A 21,998-nucleotide genomic window follows, 5' to 3' on the forward strand; every position below is an offset into this window, starting at 1 on the left:
GGAAGTGGTGACTAGAAGACAAATGGAAAGGTTTTAGACACAGGAAATTTTAGCATATGCATATTTCTTATTAGAGAAAGTAAACTACTGATGTGGGAAGATGACAACTGCGGAGGAGGAAAGATCTAGGAAATGGGTAGAAACCCGCCTGGAATAGAAATTGAGGCCATCAGCCCGTTCCCAAGGTAAGGCAAGGCAAGTGCCTGTTTAGGCAGACGTGACTGGTATCAAGTGGCAAGTGTGGTAGTCGACACACACTCAGGGAAGTTGCCACCAATGAGGACTGAAAAGAAAGATGGGAGATGGAAAAACTATTTGATTTCACTTCACTTATGCTTGGATACCTTTTTCCTAGTAAATGAACATTCTCACAAATCTGTATACAATATTTTGGTTTTTAAAAAAGGAAATTGTGTATGTTGATCTACCTTAACCAAGGGTGTTTTAGCTAGGCCTGTTGGTACATCTCTGTAATCCCAGCACTTGAGGGACTGAGGCAGGGGGATTGAGAGTTTGAGGGCAGCTGAGCCCCCTTGTTGAGATCCTATCACAAACAAGCAAATCCTTCTTTATTAACAATGGAGAACATTCTTTATAACAAGTTTCTCCACACCCACCTACCAAGGGCACACAGGCCCCACTTACATACATTCTACTCCTTCTGAATGGATAATTCACATGGATTTGGGGCACAAAATAATCAACCTAGCAGCCTTGAGAACTCATTACTTACTCAGAGGAAAGAGCCCAAGATAATCTCTTTGTTGGCTAAGGGTAGGGAGCAAAGGGCAAGAATAAAACTTATTTGCCACTGTGTCTAGTTTGGCTCAAACTTCAACCTGTATCTAGCCTTCCTTTAACCAAACACAACATTTTCTCATTCTGACATTCTGCTTATTTAGTTTATTCTTCATGGCCTCTGGCTGTGTTTACCTTCTGCATGTGCCATGTATCCATTCATAGAGTAGTGACCACCCACGCCCTTCCTGGTCTCCCAAAGTTCTGTGATCTCTGATGATGTGGAAAGAGAGCTCTGTGAGAAGCCACACAGGATCCAGAGCACAGATCTGTGGAGGAAGCTCTGTCCTATGATGAAACCCAAGGTCGCTACTGTTAGGTCCACCCTAGGGAAAATGGCCACTTTCCTTTGTCCTCCTACCATGTACACATGGCCCTGTCTAGAAGTATCTGTCAGCACCTGTCACTCAGGTAAGTAGTGCACACCTGGGGGCAGTGTGAGCCCCTCCCATGCTCTGAGGTCACTTCTGCATCAGCTGTGGCCACACCTCCTCCTCGCCCCCCCCATATAAACTCATCCCCGCCATAAATTGCCTCTCTGCACACTTACATCTCCTGTGAGCCATTGGTTTGGTTGTGCTAATAATAAACTTTTCTGCCTGGACAACCACATGGAAGTCTCCTTTCTCCAACACTTATAAGCCACCATTGCTAAGAAAAGCAAGTCTAATTCTTGGTTTTCAGTATGAAGAGATCATTGGATACAGAGGAATCCACGTGTTAAAGACATCCCATCCAATACCAGTGTGACTGCCATTGTGTTGGGTGGACCAGAGACCAAGGATAAAGGAAAATATTTGGTTTACTTGACCACATTTCCCCCTTTATTCTTCTTTCTCTTTGTATTGAGAATGTACTTCTAAAACATGATCTCATTTAATCCCCACTCCAAATTCAAGAAATAGGAATTATCCACCCCACTCTCCAAATGAGGAAACTGAAAACCTGGAGTCTCAATGCAACTTGGCTAAGGTCAGGCAGTTATTAAGTAGCAGAGCTGGAATCCACCCAGGTTTGGTCTGCAACCCAAGCCCCATGCTCTTAATCACAGCTTCTTTTCTGAGCCTGTGAGCCTTCCATTGAATTGTTGTTTCTTCCAACTTCACATGTGAAAAGAAAAGTGCCAGTCAATACTTGAGCTGCTGGAGGTGAAAGTCCACCATTCTTATTCCTAGGCATTCACGCTAAGACAAACCGAAGTCTGGCTTCCTAGAGCAAAGCTAGTAACACTATCTCTGCCTTTCAGTGGGTGGTTTGGGAATTAGACTTAAGGTTTAATCAACCCCCATGCACACACAGTATTTAAAAGGCACAGGATAACACAGAACAATACTTCTCCAGAGACGGATGTTGGCAATGAGCAAGAGGCTAAATAGCTGAACCAAAGGCCCCACAGACATGAAAACAGGCTGGATAGGGGTAGACACAAGGAATAAACAAGCATGGTATATATAAAGGGAGGAGTGTTTTTGTGCAATCTAGGTGATTGGTTGTGTTAATTAATTGTGCATTTTGAAGGTTGTTATTGCTTCACACCAAAGATCTTATAGACAGAGGGTGAGAGAGAGGCATACAAAACAAAAGGCCTAATCTAATATTCCACAAACATACTACACCCAAACAGCACATCTTTGTCTGAAACCTTGGTTCCAAGAACCACTTACAGGCTTTCATCAACACATTATAATATTAATCAAGACTCATAATGCAAGTGATTTGCATGCCAACAAATATATTTACACTGTAAATTGTTTGTTGAGGAGCCTTGGAGAGAAATGCAATTCACTGCCATACAACTGAATAGTAAGGGGAAAAGAAATTCCCCCACGAAAATCTGGAGAAAATAAAGCATCTGTAGATGTTGCACTCCAGATCCCTGAGTAAGAGATTCCTTAGCACTCCTTCCAATTTCCCCTACAAAGAACTCTCCTAGATTCAACATATCAGTTTCCCTGTAAGTTTGGATACTTTTTTTCTTATACTGACAAAATTGAACCACAATACAATCCTAGGTTTTAGAGAAATATATGGATAGATAATAGAAAGAGAAAACATATTCCTGAGTCACTCCTGAGCAGCTGTTAAGTAGCCCAATTGACTCCACCTTCTGAGACTTCCTAGAGAATGGAACTGGTTTTCTTTCTTTTTCTGTCCTCTTTGTTGTTATTGTTGATTGTGGGACTTGAATTCAAGGCCTGGGTGCTGTCCCTGAGATCATTTTGCTCAAGGCTGGTGCACCACTGCTTTGAGCCACAGTTCTACTTTTGGTATGCTGCTGGTTAATTGGAGATAAGAGTCTCAAAGACTTCCCTGTCTGGGCTGGCTTTGAACCATGATCCTTAAATCTCAGCTTCCTTATTAGCCAGAATTATAGGCATGATCAACCAAGGCCTGTCTGAGGGTGGTTTTTCTTTACCCATTAAAGAAGTAACAGGCAGGAAGATGTTTAAGGTAAGCACAGTGAGTTTATTTAAAAATGAAAGCCATGAAAGAAAGGAGTACTCCATCTGTAGAGAAGGAGTTCAATGGAGTCTTCGATGAGGATGATTCTGTAGTATGGGCTCCTTCTATATCTCCCCCTCTAAACTTTGCATGGATTCTGTGATGGCTTGTGCATGAACTGCCCTGTCTCTTTTGATTGAGTAGGAACCCAAGATATTATAGAAAGAAGAAACTGGGCGAGAAACCACAGCATTACAGAAAGAAGAATCTGAGCTGGAGCCTGAGGCCCTATGGGAACAAAAAATGTCATGATGGAACACATGCTATCTACCACCTGTTCTATCTGCCGCTTTTTATCCCTATGTACCTCACAGTTCCCCTTTTGGGGCTTTCATTTCTAAAGCATCTCTGCTGTACCCCTTCTCTCTGTTCCCACAGTCACCACTTCTGTAAGCACAGCTACTAGTCCATTGTCCAGGGCAGTTGTAATGGGGGTCACTGGCTCCCTGTACTTATTCTTCACTGCCATGCCAATGAAAGAATTGATAGTGTTCAACATAGGTCTGGATAAAGTGAAGTGGGTGTGGGTAATGAACTATATGTTTGCTGTCTTAGCACTTTCTCCCACTCACTCTCCACCTCCATCCCCTCCTCTCTCTCTCTCTCTCTCTCTCTCTGTATGTGTTTCTCATCCTCCAACAGCTTTCTTCATAAAGGCCACACTCTCATCCTGATTCCAAGCTTGTATCAGGGACCATACTAATACACATTCCCAACACTCTGCACTTCTATTTCAAAGCACTTTTCATGGTGAGCAATTAAATAATCATTTTAATTCATTTAATTTAAAGTCTATCTCTCTCATTCAGATTCATTTTCATAATGTATTCCTGAATTATGAGAGATGCAAAGTCCAAGAACAATACACTAAGAGAACACTGTAGGAAATATAATAATTGTCTTTATTCATTTCCTCTATGGGCCAATACATATTTAGTGTCTATTGTCTATAAGTACTATTTAGCTAGCTAGCTAAATGAGTGCATATCTGTCTATGCATTTATTGTCTATTACCTATACCCATAACTATGTAGACAGATAAAAAGAGAGATGGAGATATAGAAACAGAGATAGAGATAATCTTTCTAGTTCCCTGTGAGCAATGTTGGGTACACACAAGCACTATGAGTCTCAGAGGGGGTAAAAGCCATTAGGGAGAAATGATTATTGAAAATTTCTAGTGGAGGAAGTGCCACAAGAAGGAGAATTAAAAAAAATGTTTCCTTTACTTGTAACCCTTTTAAGAATGCTCCACAGTACTAAAATATATCATAGGTACAATGGGGGGAAATAATAACATTTTAATTCCCAGTTGCTTTTAATTTTATATTTACATCTGTCATTCCAGACACTGCTATTATTGGGTTTATCAACTCTAGTTTCATTTCTTAGAAAACAAAGAAAGAGCCATGTCATGTGGTGTAAGTTGAAAAAAGACTGGTTGGAGTAAAAACCCAATGTGTGCATATTCATTCAATAAGCAGGCATCTGCTAAAGTTAAGCCCTGAACATGAGCAGAGCAAGTCAGTTCCCGAGGCTCCAGTTGCTAGCTCCAGTTGCTAGCTATGGTGTACTTACTGCAAGGCACACAAGCAGGTGGAAAGTTACTTTTAAATTTCAGGTCCAGGTAGTAAGGAATGCTTTCTGGATGACAGGAAAATGTTGCTCTTGCTTTGGAAGGAACTGATTAGAGAGAAGCAGCCTAAAGATATGAATGTAATCATGCCTAGTAGTATTGGGAGATAAAGGAAGAAAGGAGGAGGATGCTAAGGAAAACAGAGTCTTAGAAATGGCTACCTAATTCATGTGACCAAGAGCTGTTGTTTGTTTGTGTGTTTGTTTTTGGTAGTTAATTGGAGATAAGCGTCTCATGGACTTTCTTTCTCAATCTGGCTTTGAACTGTAACCCCCAGATCTCATCTACCTGAGTAGCTCGGATGACAGGCCTGAGCCACCAGCACCTGGCTAAATCTACTCTTTCATGGTTAAGTAAACTGAGATATTAAAAAGTGTTTAATTTGTCCTAGAACATACATAGTTGGCCACTAATATGTCAGTACTTTTTGCAGATAAATGCATGATCAATAACAAAAGAATAATTTAGGTATGCAGTATTGTTAAGTCACAGTCTTCCACACATCTCCAGGGCAAAGCAAATGTTGGCAGGGAATGCCCCAGTCTAACTCAGTGAAGTGACTACAGCTCAGGTGGCTGAGAGCATGCAAAGCTAATGTAAGAAGCACTAGGTTTCTCATCTAAGAAACTGATTCTCTGTCGTCAGGATTTTGAAAGTCTGCTCTAAGAAATCTTCTTGGGGAAGATTTCAGTTGCAGTTGGCATTTGTGCTCCAAATGAGCTAGTTACCTGTCCCTGTATCAAGGATGGTGCATCAGTTGCATGCATAGATAAAATGACTGCAGTGTGTGCATAGTTGTCATTGTTTGTAGAGTGTTTCTCTTTTATCCATATGTGTTTCAAGGTCCCAATAGTTCCTACCACTTTAGACACTTCTCTACAATGGTATTATGTTGGTTTATTGGAGATGAAAGTTGACATACTGTGCTGCCAGGATTGTCTTCAAACTGTGAGTCTCTGATATTAGTCTCGTGACTAGCTAGGATTATCAGTGTGAGTCACTGGCACCTGTTTAGATTTAATTCTATACATAAAGTTACAGTAAAAATATAATTTAGTTTTAAAAAGTTTAGTTCATTGTCTATCATCATTATCAACACTGTTACTTCCATAATGCAGTTATGTTTAATATTACTAGCAAGAAGAGTAGCTACAAGATTAACTCACTTTGCAAGGCATGAGTAGCTCATGCCTGTAACCCTAGCTACTTAGGAGGCCTTCAGGTAAGGATCCAGGTTAAAAGCCAGCTCAGAAAGACAGATTCAGGAGACTCTTAACTCCAATTCACGAATAAAATCAGAAGTGAAAACATATGGCTTAAGTGGTAGAGGGCCAACCTTGAGAGGCAATAACAAGTGAGAGCTCAAGTCCCTGAGTTCAACTGCAGTTTTAGCAAAAAACAAAACTGAAGAGCAAAACAAACCAACAGGGCTGGGGATATAGCCTAGTGGCAAGAGTGCCTGCCTCGGATACACGAGGCCCTAGGTTCGATTCCCCAGCACCAGATATACAGAAAACGGCCAGAAGCGGCACTGTGGCTCAAGTGGCAGAGTGCTAGCCTTGAGCGGGAAGAAGCCAGGGACAGTGCTCAGGCCCTGAGTCCAAGGCCCAGGACTGGCCAAAAAAAAAAAAAAAAAAACAACAAAAACCTCAATCACCACCACTAACCAAATCCTTCACTTCAAGAAACCGTGTTCACTGTTTCATGATTATGGACATGAGCCTAACAGCATAAGAAATAAAGTAAGGAATGGACAAATAATGGATAATAGATAATGAATCAATGGATAATGTGTGAATAAAAACCCCACCTCCAAAACAAAATTCCTTGGTGGTTGGCAAAATAAATTTCCCCAGTAATTGCAATGCTTATAATTACAGAGTGCCTTACAAAGAATCAGAATCTGTTCAAGATCTTTACATTTATTCCTTCATTCGATCTATTCAACAATACTGCAAAGTAAATGCTAATCTTACATTGTAAAGGTGGAATGTCAGATCCAGAGAACCTAAAACCATTTCCTAAGGTTGACAGTGAGGAACTGAAGGATGGTGACTACGCTCTCCTTAGCCTAACTGGAGAAGTGATGCTTTTGCTTCTATACTCTGTTGTTCCTTGTGAGCAACATGTTCTTTTTTAAATGAGAAGTCCAGGAGGAATGAGATGTTGATCTGTCTAAAGAGATACTATTAGTGATGCACATAATGACTACATCCTATTGTCATGATCTACAAACACTTGAAAGGCTTTACTACACTAGAAGGGAGGAAAGGGGGGGGAAAGCAGACAGATACTAGACTGCTAGAATGCCTCAGGTTCCTGTGTGGCTGAGTCTTGCTGCACTGTATAAACTGACACCTTACTTCCCAGCTAAGTTAAGAGACATGTCATTTCTAACAATATGGCTACCTAGGAGGGTGACTCTTGGCTCTTGCTGAACCAACCTTTGCTCTTTCATTTGTATCCACAAAGACAAAGCATTTTTTTTCTCATAAACACACACACACACACACACACGCACACACTCACACACAATATCCCAATGCTAATAAATCAAAAAGAGAGCATAAAGCCTCCAACCCTACAGCCTCTACAGACTTGCTTTGGTGGGTGACTGTCAGAGCTCCAAAGCTGTAGGATTCAAAAGGATGGTGACAAGTCACTGTTAAAAGGAAATTAAAATGAGGGTTTTAATTTTTTTCAGATGTTCTTTGAGCGGCTGGGTGGCTGATTAGTGAGAGGCATAGATCTCTCAGCAGAGATGCTCTAAAGGGAGAGGAGGGGGGAAAATAAACAGAAAATAAAAGGAATCCCTCTTCTCAGCTTCTCTTTGGTTTTTATCAGCTCATAATGAGTCATTCTTTCTAATATGCCAATGGCTCAGGACCAGCTGGAAAACGGAAGCAGAGAATGGATGGTATTATTCTGTATTCGCTACTGCCCATTTTGAGATTGATGCTTTTCTCAAAAATTCCAGTCCAGCATGCACAGGCTCAGTCCATGAGCTTTCACCTCCCTTGCTTCATTTGCCTTTCTTGCTGCAAAGTAGTATTAAACTGTCACCTAGAACTTGTGACATAGAAACTAAGCACCTATCATTGCATACAGAAGACCTAGGGATAGGTTTTACACTCCATGGATGAGCTCCAGGGTCAGTCTCCTTGTCTGTAAAATGGGAGTATGGATATGGAGAAGAAAACAAGACAATGCCTAAGAAGCCCTTATTGTTAACTCTGGAAAGTAGCAAGTATTTACAAGAAATGAATATTCTCATTCTATCCTGTGTTTCCATAGAAGGCGTGGGTTCCATTTAATTAAAGAAAGCAAAATTGGATAAGCACATTTTTTGGCTCATTGCAACCTCTCACTCCCCACTAAAGGAGGATGAGTGACATCAGTGATTGGTGAGGCTCATGCCTTTGGCTACCCCGAGGGCTATTAAGTCGTAATGTGGCTTAGAGTTCTTCCCTGGCTCTGGCAGGTGCATGGTTCATCTGAATGTGTGCCATGTCTTCTGAGCTAGCAGGGCTTCTGCAAGGTCAGACAGCTGGTGTGGCTGCATTTCCCTTCTCACCCTGGTCTAAGCTTCTGGAATTTTCAGTCTTGCTCATGCCTCCTACACTTGATAGGACCTAGCACTGTACTCAGATAACAAGGGCAAGGGGACCCAAGGTTTGCATTGCTGGTCCAGAGGACGTACAGAAAATGGAGGTGGCAGGAAGCAAAATGAACATCTCCCAAGAATGATGCTGGGAAGATGGATGGGTTTCAGGGAAATAAAGCTGGTACTGTACTTTGCTCCTCATCCCCACATATTGTCTGTTCTAAATTCCCCAGTAGACTCCAGGAGATGCAAGTAATAAGTTAAGCAAGAAGTGGCCTGTAAGAAAACCTACAGTATGATTGCAATTATTAATATAGAATGATATATATCTCATTATCAAAAACATTCACTAAGGGAGGCAAACTCCCTGGGACATTTTATTTTAGCAGGAGCTACCTAAGTTTATGACAACATAGACTCTACTGATAGGGCAAGGCAATTGGTTATGGTTAAAAACACCCTTAACAAGGCTGTATTCTTTCATCCTCATATCCCCTGACATGGGCAACTACTTATCCTGTAAGCTCCTAATTTTAGTCTTGAAGACAAATATTACTTTTTAGCTGCAGCAGAACCAAATAATAAGAGTGGATTACCTTCTCGGCTTGGAGAGCAGTAGAGCCCAAATTTATAGCCATCTTTCTCATCATCGAGAGAGGATATAAGTAGAGTGGTAGAAAAAAAAAAGAAGACAAAGATCCAAGAAAGAGGTTTTTAAAGAACATCTTCTCTCCTGTCCACTTTCTGTCTTTATGGAGACAGCAAAGCTCTTGGGGCCTGCAAGCCATCTGCCACCCTGCCCTTGGTATCTAAATGCCATACCTTATTCACACCTCAGGGGCTTCTTAGAGGTGTTCTGGACCTTGAGATTGGGGTTAAGAGAGAGTAGTAGAAGAAGAAAATATATCCTGTGCCAGGAGGAAAAGAAGTGCTTGTAGTATAGGAAAGACATATTGTTTAACAGGCCAAATTCAGTGCAAATGAACATCTTACTAAAGAACTAAAGCTGATTGTAATCCATTGAATGAAACCAAGTTTTATGATCCCATATAAATTAACTAAGAAGCAAGCAGGCAAGGAAACTGATGTTTAAAAAGGTAAACTCTTTCTTACAGAAACATATCAACTATTGATGTGTAAGGGATGATGGTGTTAGGACACAAATACTGCCATATTTGCAACCATATCAGTAAGAACTTAGGCAGAAATCATTAATGGATATTAGAACCAGTGTGCACAACTCTGATGAAGGAAAATTATTTACATACAGTCACAAGACACCTCACCAGAAATGACCTATTTGTTCTAATAGGAAAAGTAGGAAGATTACAGTACATAATCCTGGCAGATAGTACTTTAACAAATAATGAAACAAATCAAGATGTACTTCTTCATAAGGTACACCCAGAATTACATATCACATAAATGGTATTTGTACCCAAAATGCTAACCTGAATGCAGGCATGAGGACAAAGCAGGGTGACTTTTTCCTGTAACCTCGCATAGTACAAGCCCCTTTGATAAGGATTTACCATGAAAGTTCCATCCTCATGACAACCCATAATATCTTCATCCTGAACATTAGGATTTCAATATAAAAATGTTGTTGAAATCCAAACTAATTACAGGGACCACAACAGGTGCATTCAACATCATTGTCAATGTGTTAAATAAGAAGAAAGGCTAGGAGACAAGATAAACAACAACTAAATGAATTGGGTGATCTTGTACAAGTTTCTGTATGGAAAAAAATGCCATAAGCAGATTACTGGAAATTTGGACAATATGATAATTACTGTGCATTAAATAATATAATGTGTCCTGATTTGGGTAATTATAAGAGAAAATTTTATTCTTATAATAAATGCATATACTGTAGTGCTGAGGGGCAGAGTATTATGTCAGCAGCTAACTGTAAACTATGGGCAGGAAAAATATTTATTTGAATGCATATGTACAATATTTATCTATCTACTCTATCAATCAATCAATCTATCTACTTATCTAGCTAGCTAGCTCTCATCTATTAACTGTCCATCTATCCATTCAAAAAAGGATCATAAAGCAAACATGAACAAAGATTTAACAGTGGAGTATTATGTACTATTATTACAAATTTTTCAAAAATTGCACATTATTTCAAAATGAAACATTCACTAGAAACATTTCTGTAGATTATTGCTACCAAAGCAACCATATGTATTAGATTATTTGACCTTTTTGAAAGGGCTCAGGGACATTTGTGAGTATGACCTCATAGAGGCTGGTTAAGAACATCCTCACTTGACAAAGGTCAATAGCTAACATTAGCACATGAACCCAGAAAGCCAAAATACAAGTTAAGCATGTACTAAAAGTCCCACTAATTTCTCCTTAACTCTCACTTGACTGACAGGATGACTGAGCTGGCGTTCTCCCTTCTCTGTTTTACTTGTAGTCTGTGACCCACAACATTCTGGATTCCCATTCTGTTTTACTCTTTCCCTCTGTTTTATCCAGACACCAGTTTTTAATAGTTGCACCATAGGCTTACCAATCATCATTTCATATTTTCCCAAAGCTGTTTGTGTATGTGTGTGTGTGAATGCATGAACACATGAGCGTGTGTGTTGCGTTATGGAGACTGAACTCAGACCTTAATGCTCTCACTTGGTGTTTCTGTTCAAGGCTGATATTCAACCTCTTGAGTCACACTTAAACATTGGCTTCCTTTTATTCTTCTTCTTTATTGTCTAAGTGAAGTACAGAGGGGTTACAGTTTCATATGTAAGGCAATGAGTACATTTTTTTATCCAACTTGTTAACCTTCTCCCTCATTTTTCCCTGCCTACCCCCCCTCCCCATCTCCCTCTCCCTGCCCCCATGAGTTGTACTGTTGGTTTATACCATATGGTTTTGTAAGTATTTCTGTTGCATTGGTTTGTCTTTTTATCCTTTGTCTCCTGATTTTGGTATTCCCTTTCCCTTCCCTAGTTCCCTATTGTATATACGTATCAAGGGTACTAAAGTCAGATTCAGTGATATCAGAAGTAAAACCACAGGAAGGGAGTATGAGGGGAAAAAAAACAGGTACAGTGTCACATGGAATGTTGAAAATAACTACAACAATGATAAACCACAAGTGGTTATAGGATATGAGTTTGTCAAATTGGTCTGCCCAGACTTAATCTTCAGCCTCAGCTTCCTGAGTAGCTAGGCTTACAGGTACAAGCCAACTCTGCCTGGCTCCCAAATCTGTTGTTTTTCACTTATTCATATAATTTATCCCTCACAAACTGATTCAATGCAAATATGAAAAGAGAACTTCTGTTTCTATAAAAATTAAGCAGGATAGTCTGGAAAGATTCAATACAGTAAGCTGCGGGGGAGGGGGGGACCTAAAATTGAATTTAGGCTATGCCAAAGGGAGAGAAATTTTCTTTCACAATAAGAACCTTCAGTTTTTTGCCCTACCTTAAAGAATTTCAAATTTGACATTATGAGTGATGTCTTAAGGGGCTCTCTGTACATAAGGCACCAATCCCAGTCAGCAGATTCATTCTAAAATAATGAAAAAATGAACGGGGTGCCAGTGGCTTACTCTTGTAATCCTAGACACTTGGAGACTCTAAGATTTAAAGATCACAGTTTGAAACCAGCCCAGGTAGGAAAGTCCATGAGAATATAACTTCCAGTTAGCTAACCAAAAAGCTGGATGTGGAGTTGTGGCTCAAGTAGTAGACTGCTAGCAGTAAGCACAAAACCTCAGGGACAACACAAAAGTCCTGAGTTCAAGCCCCAAGACTGGCACCAAACAAACAAACAAACAAACAATGAGTAAATGAAGGTATATAAGGTATATATACATTGTTGGTTTGTTTGCAATGTCTACATTTCATTGTATGAATCACCAAGTTATATAGCTTTTTCCACAAGCTACTTGTTCTATTTGAAACTCTAAAAAATTCCTTTTGTTCTTATTTTGGACTGTTCCCTCTTCCTGGAAATTTCACTCTCCTTGATCTGGGTTATATAACATTACTGACAATAATTTGTGACTCAGAACTGGTGAAGGATGAAGCCCCAAGTTCTCTCTATGTGTACATAATGCTATCAGCTAATTTTGTAGTAAGGTGAATTGTGGTGGTCCTTTCAAATCCTTTCCTGTCTCCAAACCATGGAACCATTTCTTCTAAAGAATTTGAATACAGCTAAAGAAAGAAGGGAAACATTAGGATTTCTACAGTGGAGAGGCCTAGGCATTCAAATAGTATAATTGCACAGATTTATACTGGCTCCTCTCATAATTTGACCTGGGAAAAGATTGTATGCTGCTCCCATTTATTAGTTATTTGGAAGCTCAGAATGCTTCTAATAGATGTATTCTAATTTTCATCCTAACCTAGCAACTTAAGAAAATGCCAAAGAGATGCTGATGAATTTCAAGAAGGAAAACACATACACACCAACACCATCATCCACCTTCTCATTAATTGTCATGTAAATAAGAGAGGAAAAACAGACCACAGGCCTATTTTGGACACCAATCTGCTCATACCAAAGAGCCACAGATTTCTGGGGGATGATCCCACTAAGTTTTGCATCCTGTGCCTTGCAAAGCCCATGGTTAGGTGGGAACAGCCATTGGCAGAGAGGTGGGGGAGGAAGAGTAAGTGGGACATTGATGAAAGCTGCACTTTATTTGATAAAATTGTAAACAGCAGTTTGTACTGTGGAGAAAGAATCTCCAAGTAATAAATGTCAGGTTTATGAACAATTGAGCCTTTCTCTTCCTGACCGAAATTACTCTTGAAGGTCAACACTGTAAGCATTCCCCTGGGTGATGAAGAAGGATCTGCAGAGTAGTGTGTGGCCACTTCTGGAGCACTGGAATGGAGAATGGTGTGGCTTTGTCTATTGGGTTACCAAAGCAAAATTTATCAATATGCTGAGTAGTTTTATTAACATGAACTATCCAAACATTCACACAAACAGGAAGCTGAGACCTGAGCATCATGCTGAAAGCCAGCCCAGACAGAAAAATTGGAAAGACTCTTTGGTCCAATTAATCAGAAGAAAGATAGAAGTGAAGGTGTGGCTCAAATGGAAGAATGCTAGACTTGAGTGACAAAGCCAAGTATGGGCACCAGGCTTTGAGTTCAAATCCTAGTACCAGTACAAATGCACACAAACACACACACACACACAAACACACACACACACACAAACACACACACACACAGAGTACTTGTGCCTGTAGGTAAAATGTGTGATGATTTAATACCATGAGCAATTCTCTCTGCAAGAGAAAAATGGTAGCATAAAATATCTTCAAACTGAGGCCCAGTGCTAAAAGAAAAAAAAAAAAGACATGAAATCCTCACTTCAATATCTTGCCCCTTCTCTCTAAACAAATGTATCCTTTGGGAGTTATGGTTAAAGATTATTGAGGAGAATGAAAAGATGGGATGATGGGGGTGAAGTGTAATTATAACTGAGGTTCTTTATATGCAGGCATGAAGAAAGAATAATGAATCTCATTGCATTATATAAAAAGGGGAGGTGCATCAGAGAGTAACAGAGGCTGTGAATTTGGTCATAGCACATTACATGTATGTATAATATATCACCATAAAAATCCCTTTGTAAAATTAAGTTACAGGAATATATTTTTTTCAAAGCATAGTTAAAAAATATGACCTTATAAATCCCCCAGGTGTAACTAAGGAGGGTGAGGTTGAATGAAAGTAAGCACACAGACACATTCAAAATTGAACATATAAGCAGCAAAATGTATTTCAGCATCTAAAGATGGAAGTACCAATTCCCTTTGGTTTGACCTCTATGTCAAGGACAAACACAACTTTTGTCTTATTTCCTCATATCTTACAGAGAAAGAAAATAATAAATTAAATATGGATTATGGAATATGGTAAGATTTCAACCCGGGGAAGCCCTGGCTAGTAGAATTCAATGGCTGTACTTACTAGCTAATTGGACAAAACTAGAACAAGGGATCTACCCAACGTGTGGGTGTTGTTGAATGTGATCTCGGAGAAAGTAAGGAAAGAAGTTTTAGGTGGTCCTGAAATAAGATGCTTCCGGTTTGATTGTGGAGCAGGAGGGTTAGTATTAGAGATAGGAACAACAACAACAAAAACAACAACAAATCCAGTTTCTGCATTTGTTTCCAGCCACTATGGAGTCCTTGAAAAGTGAACAAATGCTAGAACATTTACTTCTTCATTCCCTAGTGGAGCTTTTTGTGAGTTTGATTGCTATTATACCTTCACTTAAAAGGAAAACAAGCATTTGAAGGAAGCCAGGTTTGTGCTGAAAAAGAAAGAAAGCAAAAACATCCTACAGAACAAGGGAAAAAGCAGTTCTTAGAGCCCTCAAAGAAACTAAACATAGAACTATTCTGTGATCCAGCAATGCCACTCTTAGCCATTTATCCACAAGATTCCAATGCAGGATACAGTAAAGACACTTGCACACCCATGTTCTTTGCTGCACTATTCAGGATAGCCAAGATATGGAAGATGTGCTATAATAATAGATGAGTGGATCAAGAAAATCACACACATACACACACACACACACACACACACACACACACACAAAATGGCATTTTATCTATCAGGAAGGATTTTATAACATGATTTGCAAGCAAATAGTTGGATCTTGAAAAAAATATATTAACTGAAGTAAATCAAGCTCAAAGAAACAAAGGGCACATTCATTCTCTCATAGGTGGAAGTTAGATATAAATTATAAACATATTTAAACATATACAGGGTCATATGCATATGTATCCAAACATATTGGCTAAAGTATGGTATATTCTGGTGAGGATTTCAATGGTGTAACTCCTTTGAATAACTTACAGCTTAATAAAATGAATAGCAAGAAGGCGAGCCTGAGGAGGGAAGATAATCAAGTGGAGAAAGAAAGGGTGGGCAAATACAGTCATAATATTCAATGTACATATATGAAAATAAAGACAGGTAACTTGATTAGGATTTGGGTGGGTTGGAAGAGACTGGTAAAATGATGGAAGATGTGACATGGATCACAATTCAATGTACTCATAAAATGACATGTTGAACTAAAGCCCTCTTTCATAGCTATTTAAAGATAATTAAAAAATAGAAGAATATGAGAAAATGAATAAAGATATGGAGTGGAAGATATCAAAGAGAGAAAGTAAGAAGGAGGGGGAGAGAAAGTAATCAGGCAGACAAATAATAGACAATGGAATATTTCTTGACTCCCTCTTATGCTATCTCTCCCTACTATGACCCTACTGAGACCCAGGTTTGTCTACCTTCAAAGCACCTTTCATGGCGAACCAATTTCACACCTGATTTTCCTGCCAGGGTAGCTGAGTCATAGGTGTCTAAGTCATCTGCTGTAAAGCTAAGCGACAGAAGACATCAGCTATGAAAGCCAAGAAGCCTTGGGCTTCCTCATTATACCATGTGTCCATTTTGAAACAAGTTCTCAAGGAGCTTGCTAGAAGCCCTAGCAGTTGGAATCAAACCAGTTACTGTAGAAAGGAGCCTGTGGACAAAATTAGTATCCGATATGGGAGAAGGAGGGACTCAAGGGGGTTCAGGGACTGATGCAGAGGGAACAAAAGATGATGAGCTGCCCTGGGAGCTGACTTGTATTTCCAGGGGTTATTACAGCAGGGTCTTGATAGACCATATGTTCTGGCCTTGACCCTTGTATCTCAGCATGCCCTCGCAGCAGCAGCCCTCACTGTGGCTGGCTTCCACTTCTTGTTATTCTTGGCACTAGGAGTCCTGATCACAGGGTGGCTCAATATCATAATCCAAAGAATTAGATAGAAGCCATCTGGAAGAGCAACCAAGTTTAACCTTGAGGGCTACTTGAAAATAACCTTCATCCAGTGAGGCCTGTGTTCATGTGGAGAAAAGAAGTTATTTTAGAACACATACCAAAAATCCTCAGGGTCTTGGGAGCCATCCACCCCAGAAGAGATCGGCATTTAAACAACCAAGCTTTGATATCTATAGAATGCACATTTTCCCATCTGCTTAGTCCTAGTTCCCAGTTATACGTACGATAGTGATGCAATCAAGAGAGCCAAGGAGGCAACAAAACTCACTGCAGGATGCTAAGGAAGAGAGCAGAAAGGCCATGCCTGTAATAAATCAATTAACTGATTATTGTGTACAGGAAATGCAGTGAAATGTACCAATAGCTATTATTATTATTGTCTCCAAAGCCCAAAAAGAAAAGAAGAGAAAAGAAAGGAAAGGAGAAGATAAGTACTTAGTCCTCCTCCTCCTCCTCTTCCTCCTGCACCTCCTCTTCCTCCTCCTCCACTTCCTCTTCCTCCTCCTCCTCTTCCTCCTCCTTCCTCCTCCTCTTCCTCCTTGTTTTCTTTAAGCTAAGGCTCCTTATTTCCCAAATGAAGTTTTCATTGAATGTGCTAATATCTCTAAATATTTATAAGCAACTTTTTGTTGTTATTTTAGTCCCGAGGCTTGAACTCAAGGCCTAGGTGCTATCCTTAGCTTTTTTGCTTAAGTCTGGCATTCTACCACTTGAGCCACAGCTTCACTTCCAGCTTTTGGGTGGTTAATTGAAGATAAGAGACTCAGAAACATTTCTAACCAATCTGGATTCAAACCTCAATCCTCAAATCTCTGCCTCCCGAGTAGCTAGTATTACGGTGTGATTTAGTAGTGCCTGACTTGGTACAGCATCTTTAATACATATCATACTCTCCATCTATGTCCTGTTAATCCATAAATTTTTAAACTTCACCAGTTAACAATAATAAGTTAGAAATATAATTCTCCAAAAGCCAAAGAGGAAATCAATGAAAACTGCACAGAATATAAACCCTGAATTCTTGTTTTATGGTTCTCTGGCTTAACTGTGCAGATCACAATTCTTCACACTCTCTCTCTCTCTCTCTCTCTCTCTCTCTCTCTCTCTCTCTCTCTCTCTCTCTCTCTCTAGTCAAGGTGACTCTTCAGGGGAACAAAACCCCCAAAACGTTTGCATCTCACCTCTATTTAACACCACATGAGGTCGGTGCCAGCGCTACTTCTTCCTGTAAATGGAGCAAAACTGGGCTCAGCTGGGCAGGATTTTGAAGCAGCATCTGAAAGAGCCAGGCATAGCATCTCTGTTCTTTGGATAACAGCCTTGCAGCCCGAAGTCCAGACTTCTACCTGATGCACTAGGTAAAGGCATGGCAAATGTTTCTTTCTACGACACTGATTCATACATCCACAATGCTTCCAACTAATTACATTTCAGGGAGGTGAAATCCTGAAGAAGGTAAAGTACTGGGATGCATGCCAAGATTCAACAACCTGATACAATAAAAGGAGGAGTGAGTGCTAGCAACTACTAAATTTTTGTTGTTGTTATATGTATATATATAGTGAAGTAATCGAGTCCCAGAGAAACAAAATGTGCATGGTTTCCCGCATTTGTGGTAGCTGTCATGTGCCTATAAATCTATAAGTAAACACACTGGGTAGAATGAAACTGGTTAGAAATGAATAAATTTAACCATTATAAACTGTATGGAGAGCTCAAATAGTATAATCTTTTAGAAAGTCTAGATGAATACTCAACAAAATCAACATCAGAAAATGGGTACAAGGGCTGGGGATCTGGCTCAGAGGAAGAGCATCTGCCTGGTGAGTGCAAGGCCTTGAGTTTTGTCCCCAGCTCTGGAAAAAAATGGGTACATTCAAGTTGGGGGAGGTGTTGAGGCCAAGGAGAGAGGTGTAGATGAATAAAAGCATGAAGGGGGAGAAAATGCAGTCAAACATCCATTTTACGTACCACAAAACTAAGAAAAGTCAAGGATGGGGTGGGTGGAAGGGGTGGGGACATTTAAGGGGTGACAAGGATCAAGATGCACTGTATACAATGACTTACAGATAATTTTTTTAAGTAGTGCATAAGCCTGATAATATGTCCAGGTTAAATGGTCAAAATAAATGAATGCATGCTGACCTGCAGTCTCCCTTAACTTCTTTCCAGGTCTCCCTACACAGGAAGATTCCATCCATAGATATATGCTTTTAATATATTTTTTCTAGTTCTGGGGCTTGGACTCTGAGCCTGGGGGCAGGTTCAAGGCTAGCACACTAGAACCTGAGGCACAGCACCATCCCCAGCATTTCCTGTGACTAATTGGAGATACAAGTTTCACAGACTTTTCTGCCAGGGCTGGATTTGAACTGTAACCCACAGATCTCAGCCTCCTGAGTAGCTAGGCATGAACCACTGGTGCCTGGCCCATGTGTTTTATATAGAAAAATTAACAAAGATTTTCTTTTTTTCCAGAAAATGACTCCATAGCTTTAATAAAAATGCTGAAGACATCTACTGAGAAAAGAGAGAGAGAGAAAGAGAGAGAGAGAGAGAGAGAGAGAGCAGTTGCTCTACATTTTAAAATGATCTCCAAAGGATATTTCCCATGGCATTAACTAACTGTGAGAAAGACATCTGCGTAACCTGCGAAGAGGCTTTGGACTTAAAGCTTGAGTGTGATCAAAGCCCAGCTTAGTTCCCCTGTCATCACTTAATTTCCATCTTAAAAATTTGACCTGACATGCACTGGAGAAGGAAGAGAGATGCCTTTGGGGCCATGGTATCAGAGCTGTTGTTGTCTTGCTCTGCGATAAAGAATTTAGGGCACATAATCAAACCACAGAAGGGCATGGAACAGGGAGACCTGATAGGCAGGGAGAGGCTGAGCCCTAGAGAGAGGCAGAGCAACATCATGGCCAGTGACAGAATCACCCTGAGAGGTGACATAGGATGACATCCTCCTTCCTCAGTCTGCAGCTGGAAAGCAATATAAATTCTTTCCACTCAGCGGTACCTAGATATACCTGAAAGAAAACAAAAGGGGCCTAATCTTGCATTGCCAAGTGCCCCTCAGTCACTCTTCTAATACCTGCTTTCCAAGGGTGGGTGTGATTTTTTTTAGAAGAACCATGCCAGGAGCTGAAACACCAACTGCAGCCTCCCCACTCCCTCCCCACCAACATTTCATTTTATTTCTCTCAAGCCGCGTTTCTGATTGCCTCACTCTGGAGGGTTGGCAGCGGTACATTAACCTGCCGGATCGCAGTGAGCGACGTGAGCTGCCAAGGTGGTTATCAAAGGTCTCTTCTGGATTTGTGGGCTCCTGGAGATCCTGACAAAAAGCAGCAATAGAATAAAAAAAAAAAAGGAAAAAAAAAGTCTCAGCCTCATGGTGGCATTTTCTTGACTCATAATTAACCTTCGCATTGGTAAACACACAGTGAGCATTACATCTGAACTCTTAAACTCCCTGCTACTAGAGGTTTCTTTGCTATTGAAGAAAGGCATGGTGCACAATTCTCATCCTCCATCCTCCTCTACCTCCTCCTCCTCTTCTGTATACTCTTTATTCAGGGATACTTTCAGCCCACTCCCATTGATTAAGATTTTTGCTCTTTCTCCAGTCTGCATGTGCCACAATGAGTTAAATGGTTCCACAGAGCCTAAACATACTTAGAAATAACTCTATCAATCACCACGGGAGCTTTGAAAAGGGAGATTATTGCTCATGCACATTTTAATTGAGTTTTGTAAAGAGGAGGGGGTAGGCTCTGCACTAAGGCTTTGACTTTCAAAGATTTCTGGTTCAAAATTTTGTCCTACAACTGAGCCTGTCTGAATAGAAGTTGCATCACACTGTCACGTTATCTGCAATTTGGCTCATTTTGAACAGACTCTACATGTCTTGTTTCACCGAGGCCCGTCTAAATGAGACACCTCAAGACGATTTCTGACACATACAAATGCAGTGATGATAAGTTTAAAATATGCAGCCTCCTATTCCTTCTGGCTGCTCTGATCCACACCTGGAAATAACTTGTACTTCTCCAACTTCATTATCTTTTTTTTTTAAACTAATGCACTAAATGACCTTCTAATGCCTTAAGAGCATGAAATTACCTCTTTGAGTACATTGATGTACAGAATGGTATATTAATCAGATAGGCTCTAACCAATAGGAATGGAGAGCATTGCAAATAGACCATAAGGTGGGACAAAATGCTGTATCTCCAATACCTGGGCTGCTTCTTCAGCTCCTCCCTTATTGCAGACTCCCACTTCAAAGCTTTCTTGATTCTTGTGCCCTGATTACAGGAAGGAGTTAAGATTCACTCTCTAAATTCCCAAAGGGTAGGGAGATAATAAATGCAAATTTGTTGTGCAGGTAGGTTGTATAAAATTTCACAAGAGGTCTATTTCCAAGAAACTAAGCTATGTTCTTTTATTCTATTCTATTTTATTTACTTTATTCCATCATACTTTATTTATGCTATTTTCTTTCTATTCTATTTATTTTATTTTGCACAGGATTCCCATCGTGTAGCCCAGGCTGGTTTGGAACTTCTATTCCTCCCACCTCAGATTCCTGAGTGCTAGGATTACAGGAATGGATCCCTATGGCTGATTTCCTTACCCACCATCCTATGATGTCACACAGTCTTCATTTCCTCATTATGTTGTTCCACTTGTCTGTGTGTCCCTGCACACCAATTACCACATTCTGTGCCTCAGAAAGAACCATATCACTGGGGCTGAGCACACATTAGATGTTTAGTAAATTCTTTTTGACCAACACAGGTCTCATCACATTGATTATACTGTATTTTCAGTAACTGTTTGCATACCACTTTGGAATGCAAGGATCATTTGCAGTATTTCTCACATTTACCTCACTCCAGTCTCACAAATATGGTTCCAATACAGGTGAATGCCTAGAAGAGATGATCAAAATAACAGGATAACAGTTGACTATATTCATACTCTTGACACTGTTGAGAATATGGATAAACGGTGAATCAGCTGACTTGGTAAGCAGTAGAGCAGTATTTTTTCTGGTTGCTAAATCTTCCAGAAAGACTTGGAAACCACATCAGTGCTTTGATAGCTAGGACATAAGAATTAAAGAGGCTGATTTAAGGCTCTCAGAGCTACTTGTGGTTGGAGTTTTGCTTGATGACATTGAAGGTTTGCTTGCTTATTGGACTTGATTATTTGCATTGCGTGATTATAAGGTATGTGACTCCCAGAATTGATTTGCTGTGTTATGATTGCAACAGCTTGTTTTTATGTGACCCAATAACTGGTTCAAGTGAATTTCGCTACAGAATTATCTATTCCTCTTCCTTCCATAACTACACAACACACACACACACACTCACACACACACACTGAGAGAAACAATGGGAAATTACATGTCATACTCATCATCCAAGCCTTCCTACATCCTGAGACAGGATTGACCACTCCCCAGAGAGAACCAGGAGCCAAGCACCACTATAGTCTCTTCTCCATGGGAGGCAGCATTTACCACTTGAGTTTTATTCTGAACAATGTGGTTGCTTCTTGGTCAGCCATTGGAAACAAGACACTGGATACTGAAGAGAAACT

At 40.2% G+C, this 21,998-nt stretch overlaps 1 protein-coding gene across 3 annotated transcripts in view; it reads right to left on the minus strand.

Moving 5' to 3' along the window:
• The window catches only part of Opcml (opioid binding protein/cell adhesion molecule like), a 543,033-nt gene that overhangs the window by 336,506 nt on the left and 184,529 nt on the right, over window positions 1-21,998 (minus strand). The window lies entirely within an intron of this gene.

Source organism: Perognathus longimembris, chromosome 3 (genome assembly GCF_023159225.1).
Source record: "Perognathus longimembris pacificus isolate PPM17 chromosome 3, ASM2315922v1, whole genome shotgun sequence".
Lineage (NCBI taxonomy): Eukaryota > Metazoa > Chordata > Mammalia > Rodentia > Heteromyidae > Perognathus > Perognathus longimembris.